Source organism: Peromyscus eremicus, chromosome 13 (genome assembly GCF_949786415.1).
Source record: "Peromyscus eremicus chromosome 13, PerEre_H2_v1, whole genome shotgun sequence".
NCBI classification, from domain to species: domain Eukaryota; kingdom Metazoa; phylum Chordata; class Mammalia; order Rodentia; family Cricetidae; genus Peromyscus; species Peromyscus eremicus.
Genome location: NC_081429.1, coordinates 19,303,509 through 19,311,863, shown reverse-complemented (window position 1 = coordinate 19,311,863; position 8,355 = coordinate 19,303,509).

Sequence of the window (8,355 nt, the reverse complement as noted above, 5' to 3'; positions counted from 1 at the left end):
TTGGTATCCTGGTTGGACAAGATCTGCAAAGGTGTGTACCAGTGTAAACAAGCTTCATGAAACTTTCCTGGTTGAACAAGATCTGCAAAGGTGTGTACCAGTGTAAACAAACTTTATGAAACTTTCCTGGTTGGACAAGATCTGCAAAGATGTGTACCAGTGTAAACAAGCATCACAAAGCTGAAGTAAAAGCTCAGTGATCCAGTGCTTGCCTAGCATGAGCATAGCCCTGGGTTCAATCCTAGCCTCAGGCAGGTTGGGGTGTATTCCACACTAAGTTCAGCTAGCATAAGGAAGTGTCCCGCGGAAGGCACACATGTTCAGAAGCATTTCCTGCTGGTGTGCTAGAGAGAGCATAGCTACTCTTCAGTGAGAGACATCAAGACCAAACTAGAGAAAAACCACAACGAAAACCAGATGTGATGGTGTTGAAAGTGGTAGGTGTAGCTACTGGGTCCCCCTGAGGAGGAAGGTGGAATGGATAGCCCTCGGTTGGTGCCTACCCTCCAGTTATCTGTGTCCCCAGTGGTAGCTCATCTACAGTTGTTTTACTGTGATGAGGGAAACAGTGGCTGGGGGAGGGGGGGTCAGGACAGGGTTCAAAACCTGTCTGGTTCTTCTTCATTTGTTTGATTCGGGTTGGGTTTTGTTGGTTCTGTTTTTGTTTTTTCCCCTACATTTGGCCTCTCACTTAATTGTCCTTCAGCTATGAAGTGTGGGAGCCCGTTTTCGGGTTCCTCGTGGCTTTACCCAGCAGGTCCACATAGAGAGGATGATTGGACCACGGGCATGAGTGCAGGTGTCTGAGATGGTCTGCACTTGGCTGTGCTGGGGGAGGAGGTCTTTTGCTCCACCTCTTGGCATTTCTAAATACCCTGAGGCAGAGACAGTAAGGGCCTTTGGAATAGGTTCCAGGCCCTCTCGAGGCGGTCCTATATTTTCTGTTTATCTCTGCAATAAATCCTTCTATCTAATATTTTCTGCTGCTCGCACTCAAGAAAACTCTGGGGAGCTGTGGGGTTGGCGAGTAAACGCCCCGCAATGAAGAGTCTGTTTACTGTCTCTAGTACCCACTCAGCACTGTGTGTGTGTGTGTGTGTGTGTGTGTGTGTGTGTGTGTGTTATGTGCTAGTGTGTATGCATCTGTGTGGAGCCTGATGTCAACACTAGATGCCATTCATTAGGAGCCATCTGCCTCGTGTCTTTGAGACAGGGTGTCTTGATGGGACCGCATATTAGGCAGACGAGCTAGTGAGTCCCAAGGACCATTATGTCTCTGCCTCCCCAGTGCTGGAATTCTAAGCCCATGGCAGCACCCCATCTTCTTGTGTGGGTGATGGGGAACACACTCAGGTTCCCTTGCTTGTACGGAAAGCATTTTACCAACTGAGCGCTCTCTCCAGCCATTATCACGTCCTTCCTCTGACAGAACCTCAATTTGTGCAGGTGGTGCCACATCTAGTCTGCTCGCCTCTAAGATCATTACAGGATATGAACAAACACCGACCTATGAAAGCCACTGACATCACATAGCAGTTGTTGGCTGTGACACAGGCTTTCAAAGAACTGGATTGCCAGCTGGTTGATGGAAGCAGAGCCTTGACACATGTCACTTTCTCCTTTACTTCCCCAACCCAGTCTGACATTCTCCAAAGAGGAACATTTTGCCCCTAAACATCCTCCTCCCTCTATCTTGAACTTCACGTTCAATTAAAGGAGCTGAATCACCTTCAGGTGTGGCTAATAACCTAATGGACTATCAGTGCGGAGGGATCCAAGTGATCTTAATGAGAATGGGAGTTATACTTTGTGGCAAGTGTAGGGGAGAAGTTAGAAGTCTGTTGAAAGTTCTAGAAGCCCCTGGCTGGATCCGGTCATCACAGTGGTCCCCAGGTTCCCAGACATTCCCTGTGGAAGTTAAAAGGTGCAGCATGTTTTCCTGGGTTATCAGTGAGGAACAACTTTGTGAGACTCTAATTAATCTCTTAGAAATAAGTCCAGTTATCAACATCCTGCATCTTCAACACTGTAGAAATCAAAGCTAGCCGTGTTACCAAAGTAGTGAACCCTTAATCTAAAAATCCATATTTGTAACAGATTTAATGAAAAATGCCTTGCAATTTTATAAAAATACAATGAAAACTTCCCTGCTAGCCACTGGTCCATGTTGACTGGGAATAGTGCCACTATGAAATCTTCATGAGATCTTCTTCAGACAGACCCATCTAAGTCCCATTTTCAGGTTGGATTTGCTGGTGGAGCCTACAGTGAACATCAGCAGTTCCTTTGAAAAATTTCTTTTCCAAAGTCTCACTGCCCAGAACTTGATCCCAGAGAACAAGGGTATACATTCTTCAATCAAGTCCAAGGGCAGTAAATCATTGTTCAATCATCTCTGAGCGGTGTCCTGAAGTCATGTGATTCAGCTGTGCCAGTGTTTGTTATTCTCATCTGTTTCTTTGAAACTGAGCAAGGAGCAGCTAGCTGCCTGGTGCACTTGTCCTGAAATGTGTTCTCCAAAATCCACAGCAGCAGTTCTAAGCAAGGTACCTGTAATTAGCGGGGATAATTTAGCTCCAAGTGCCAGAAGGATGAGTCCAAGCTGGCCATTAGCAGGACATGGATAGGCTTATGTAGCTGGATGGCCTGGGACCAGATTGCTCCAGGAATAGCTAAATCTAAGGCTTAGTGATGTCACTGGGATTCAATTTCTCTTCAGTTTTCAGTTGTGTTTCTTCTCAGGTTCTTTCAAATCACTGTCAACTATCTGTTCTCTCCTCAAGATAACGTCTTCAGCTCCATCCTCACCTTCCTTGTGGGGTCGAAACAAAAAGAAAATAATTCCGCCATCTTCACCTAGGTCCGTAGGATCACTGCCCGCTTTCCCACGTTGGTTGGTCACATCCATTCCCTTCTGAGTCATAGTGACTGAAGAGTGCCATGACTAATGCTGCCCTGTGTTTATGCTTGGACAGAGTTATTCCCTGACTGTGGGGAAGGGGTCCATTCAGTGGAAGATTCTGTGTAGCACAAATCTTAAAAGGTCTTATTAATAAAATCAAACCTGAAGGCAGGTATTGGGGTGAATGCTGGAAGATCAGAGAAGCAGAACAAGCCACAGCTACCTCACCTGATCCTGTTTCCTCAGACTGCAAGCCTCTGTATCCTCATCCAAATGGATCTCAGCTGAACTGCTACTCAAAAGCCTAAAACTTAACCAGGCTCTAGTTCCTGGTCCTCACGCCTTATATACCTTTCTGCTTCCTGCCATCACTTCCTGAGATTAAAGGTGTGAGTCACCTTCTCTGACTGTTTCCAGTGTGACTTTGAACTCACAGAGATCCATTTGGATTTCTGCCTCCTGAATGCTAGGATTAAAGGTGTGTGTGCCACCATTTTCTGGCCTCTATGTCTGTCTAGTGGCTGTTCTGTTCTCTGACCCCAGATAAGTTTATTAGGGTGCACAATATATTGGGGAACACAGGGAACCTATATCAAGCAAGGGAGGTAAATGTTGGGAAAACAAGGAACTAACTCTCCACCCTTATAGGATATGAAGAACCTGCACATTTCCCTTGAGACTGTTTACTTCTTTATGATGTGATTTTTCAAATTTATTTATTTATTTATTTATTTATTTTACTTTTGTAGGGTAAAAAGTCCAAGCTCCCTTCTGGTTTGTTTGTTTGTTTGTTTGTTTGTTTGTTTTCAGACAGGTTTCTCTGTGTAGCTTTGCACCTTTCCTGGAACTCACTTGGTAGCCCAGGCTGGCCTCGAACTCATGGAGATCCATCTGCCTCTGCCTCCTGAGTGCTGAGATTAAAGGTGTGCACCACCACCACCCCGGCCCTTCTAGATTTTGAAGATCCACCAATCCCTGAGCTTGAAAAACTCACCAGTCCCTGAGCTTGAAAAACCCACCAATCTCTGAGCTCAAAGACTCACCAATCCCTGAGCTTGAAAATACCCCAGTCCCTGAGCTGAAAAACTCACTATTCTCTGAGTTTGAAAACCCACCAGTCCCTGAGCTTGAAAACCTACCAATCTCTGAGCCCGCCCAAGCTCAGGACTTGAAATACCACAAATCTCCACCCTGGAAAACTCTGTCCCCAAGAAATCCTGAAAGCCTGCTTTCCATATAGTTCTCTACTATTTCTCACCCCAAGCAGAGGCAGCCACTCTCTTGTGTCTTGCCCAATAAGTCTCTTGTGCAGTATGACTTTGTGGTATTCCTTGGCTCCCGACTGCCAGGATACATACCTTTCACCTCAGAGCTGCAACACTTACAACTTTGTAAGTGTGGATGTTTTGCCTGCATCATGTGCATCACTTGAGTTGGCTTCCATGGAACTGTGGTTATGAATGGTTGTGAGCCACCATGCAAGTGCTGGGAATTGAACCTGGGTCTTCTGTAAGAGCAACTAGTGCTCTTAACTGCTGAGCCAACTCTCCAACCTCCATCATAATGTAATTTTTGGAAACGTGTTTAAATAAGTTCAGTTCAGCAAGAGGAAGTAATTCCTTCGTATTGTCAGTTGCCAATATTTATATTTAATTTTCATCTAAAGACAGGTAGATATGTACTGAACCTAGTAAACCAAGCTTTGTTTACCCATACACATCCCACAGTGCTGCCTGGAGCTCCTGTCTGTTGTGAAGTATGGTCTGATGATAGTCCAACACATTTACTCTCTCAGAGTTCTTTAACGTTCTCAATTTTGTTGTGTGTGGTGGTGCATGCCTTTAATTCCAGTACTCATGAGAGAGATGGGCAGATCTCTGAGTCTGAGGTTAGCCCGGTCTAGAGAGTTCCAGGCCAGTTCCAAGGTGACACAGTGAGACCCCCTCACAAAAACAAAAGCGAAACAAAACAACAACAAAAACCAAACCCCTTATTCTATGGCTTGGATAGTAACTCTATAGATGATTTGAATATGTTTCCATGCCTTTGATATAACTTAAATTAGCATCTGTAGTAACCTGCATTACATTTTCAATGAAATTCTCAAAGTTCATGCCAAAAGATAGATAGGCTCTATTTGGCTATGATTCTTAAATGCATAATTTTTTTTCTTAAAAATGCCTTACACATGCATTTCTAAATATTGTTTAAGGTTTTGCAAGTACAACAAGGTATTGCACATTTATAATCCCAGCACTCAGAAGGCTGAGATAGTAGGATCATGAGTTCAAGGCCAGCCTGAGCTACATAGTAAAATCCTATCTCAAATTCCCTCCTCACAAAAACTACAGCTCATGAGTCAGAGCTCCTTAGCACAGTGCTCTTGTGTGGATTTCCCACCGTCCCATTTCTGATGAAGACATGAGTTTGAGATCTTTGGAGTGTATCATATTCTAAAGACCCTGGGGAAAATGGACGGGATCCATCCCCATAACTTTTTTCTTTCCATGTGTTTGCCATTATAAGAATGTCATACTGAGGTGTCTTCGCAGCTGCTTCAGCACTTAGTGTTGGATGAAGTTGCAGCTGTGGTGATTCCAGGGTTCAAGAATCAGTGGGTCTGCTCTTCACAGGAAGCCAGCTTGCTCTCTCCATCACACATGTCACTGCCTGTCTTTCTACCCTGATATTTACCACAATTCAATCACAGTCGCTTGCTAACGCAGTGTAGTGGTGACTTAGTCATGCTTCAAACCCTTGGGATAGATTCTGCTGTGTGCCCAGTAGCTCTGTCACAATCCACAGTGGTACATGAATCATTAGATCTGCAATACGGCTTTTGCCTCTCCTGAAGTGATAAACTCAAAACAAACAAACAAACAAAAAAACTATAGTTTTTCTCAAACTAAGTTTCCAGGAGCTTCTGGGAAGTAGGCTGCCTGATAGAGTACATGTACTTATTGTATTTATTGATATTTATTGATATGACATGTATTTATTGACACTTTAGCTATGGTTGCAGGTAATAGTTTGCAATCATTTCCCTTTACTCTGATCCCATCTTCCACTTCGTTCCTAATGAGAAACTGGGATGTGAACACTAACAGCAACATTCAAAACCTTGTGAGAGACTGTGAGGTCTGCAGGTCTGAGCTCCTGGGAATCCCAGGAAACACATGGCTGGCTTACCTAAAAGTGTGTGCTTGGAAAGTGTGCACAGAATTCTCTAGCTCCCTGGAAGTTTTTTTTTGGTTTGCAGGTCTGAGACCATGAAGACTGTAGAACTAGTTGGTTGGAGTTGAGAGTCAGCCTTGGAGTGTGCTAAGTACTCAAAACAAATACTTAGATGTCAAAGGTTGAAGAAAATTCCTTCAGAAGGCCCATGAAGTGAGGACATTTTCCTGTCGAACATGATACTCCTTACAATCATGTGAAAATCATGTATCAAGTTACAGTTACATTTATCAGATGCACAGTTATTACCAAGGGAATCCTTGCTACCCAGGGTCCATTATCTAAGGTCTTGCCATTGTCCTTATTGACATGGGGGGGGGGTGCTAAAAGAAAGCTATTATCTAAATCATAAAAGTATTTTCTAGTAACATATTATTTACTGGTGTTGATTCTCACAAATTGCATGAATGACTCTTCTTAGGCTCCTGGGATTTGTTAAAATGTCCCCATGAATGCCTGACAAGTGTAATGTAAGTCGTGTGACAGATGGAGGATTTCACGAGGTAGATGGAAGTGGTGTTGGAGAGAGCTGCCCCACATCATAGTGTTGAGCCTTTGACAGACCTTTCCCTGCTAGAGTCTGAGCAGACACTGACCAGGGGAAGGTGACATGGAAGCTAGACACTCCCAAAGAATATTAGGTATGAAAAGACTGAGCAAACTCCTTAGGGGGGCCAGTGAGGGTTGGACACTTTTCTGTTGACTGTGCTCTTGATGGTCCCATCGTGAAGTCAAATATCAAATGATGCACAGTCTTTGCTGATGCATAATTTTGTTTTAAAGTAATGCCAAAATATGAATGGGTTTTAATTTCATTAAATCTTGTCAAGCTGGTTTGTTTTTATCATTTACTAAGAAATTCTGGCTTCTATTTTAAATGTATTTAAGTAGCCTTTTTCTTTTCTTTTTTTCTTAATGAATATCTCATTTCATTCCAACTTAAAGAACCAGCCAATTGTTTTATGTGTTGATTTTCAATTCTGTCTGATTCTACACCTTCAAGTTTCTTGAGGACTGTTTTTTTACAAATCTCCCCCTAGGACATATTTTGGTCAGGATCATAAAGATGTGTCGATAGTGACCCTTGGGGAATAGACTTGTTGTGCTACAAATTGAGTAAATTTTGATTAACAGGAAACTTTTCTGAAAGTCCATGTATAGAAGAACTCAATATAATTTTGAAAAATGGGAATGTCATTGCAAGCAAAGGGCACAGGCATGAAATAGATGAGTTCCGGGTTATTTATGGAATGCCTCTTTTAGATTGAATTTTATAAAGTCTTTTGTGGCTTGAATAATTTGTGACTATGCAGGCTTCTGTTCCTGGACATTTTAATCATTGATGATTCTGCAACATAAAACACTACTCGAGACATTTTCATGCTGTTTGTTCATCTAGGAATGAATTATCATCAAATTAACCTTGACTCCTAGATTGTTGGGTTTATCCAGAGGAAAGGAATGATTGTTCATTTGAACTCGAGAATATTAAGCAGTTTCTCATGGGCCTTTCCAATGGGAATCAGATCCAGAGGTAGTGTTTAGCCATGCTTCCTGCTCATCCATTGGTCTGCCAACATCTCCACACTTTTTGCCCCAAATGTTTTTGACGTTGAGTACCAATGGAAACAGGCATGTTGGCAGGGTGGCCATATAACTTACCCAAATTAGGGCATTCTTGAGATGGTCTCTTCTAATGATTATACTGTGACAATAGCTGTAAGCAAGGATTATCCTAACAAAGAAGACCTGTGGCCATTGGAACTGCTACTGCTGGTCAGCAGCCAGAGATTCTTACTTTATTTCATGTACCTGAGACCCAGGTCCTGCCATATTAGAACACATTGGCCCTGCCTGATGAAGGCATCTTTGCCAGTAGTCCAGTACACACAGAGGAGGTGAGCTAAGCCCTTAAGAAGCCAGACAGAGCCCCAGCGCCTGGGCACTCAAGTCTTCTTACTTTCTGTCCTTGGCGGTTAAAACCTCTCTAAGAGGTCAAGACTAAATGACATTCCAATGATGGAAAATGAAATAGACAATCTAAACATGTGCATGTGTGTGATCCAGCAAAATCAGTGATCAAATGGGGCCAGTAGCCATCTTGCTGCAAGTTCCGCTCCTTCATTAATAGTGAAGACCATTTCACTAAGGTTGACTAGAAATGAATGAAGCTTCATGTAAAATGAAGAGGATAATGGTCTTTCTCTGCTCGGGCTGCT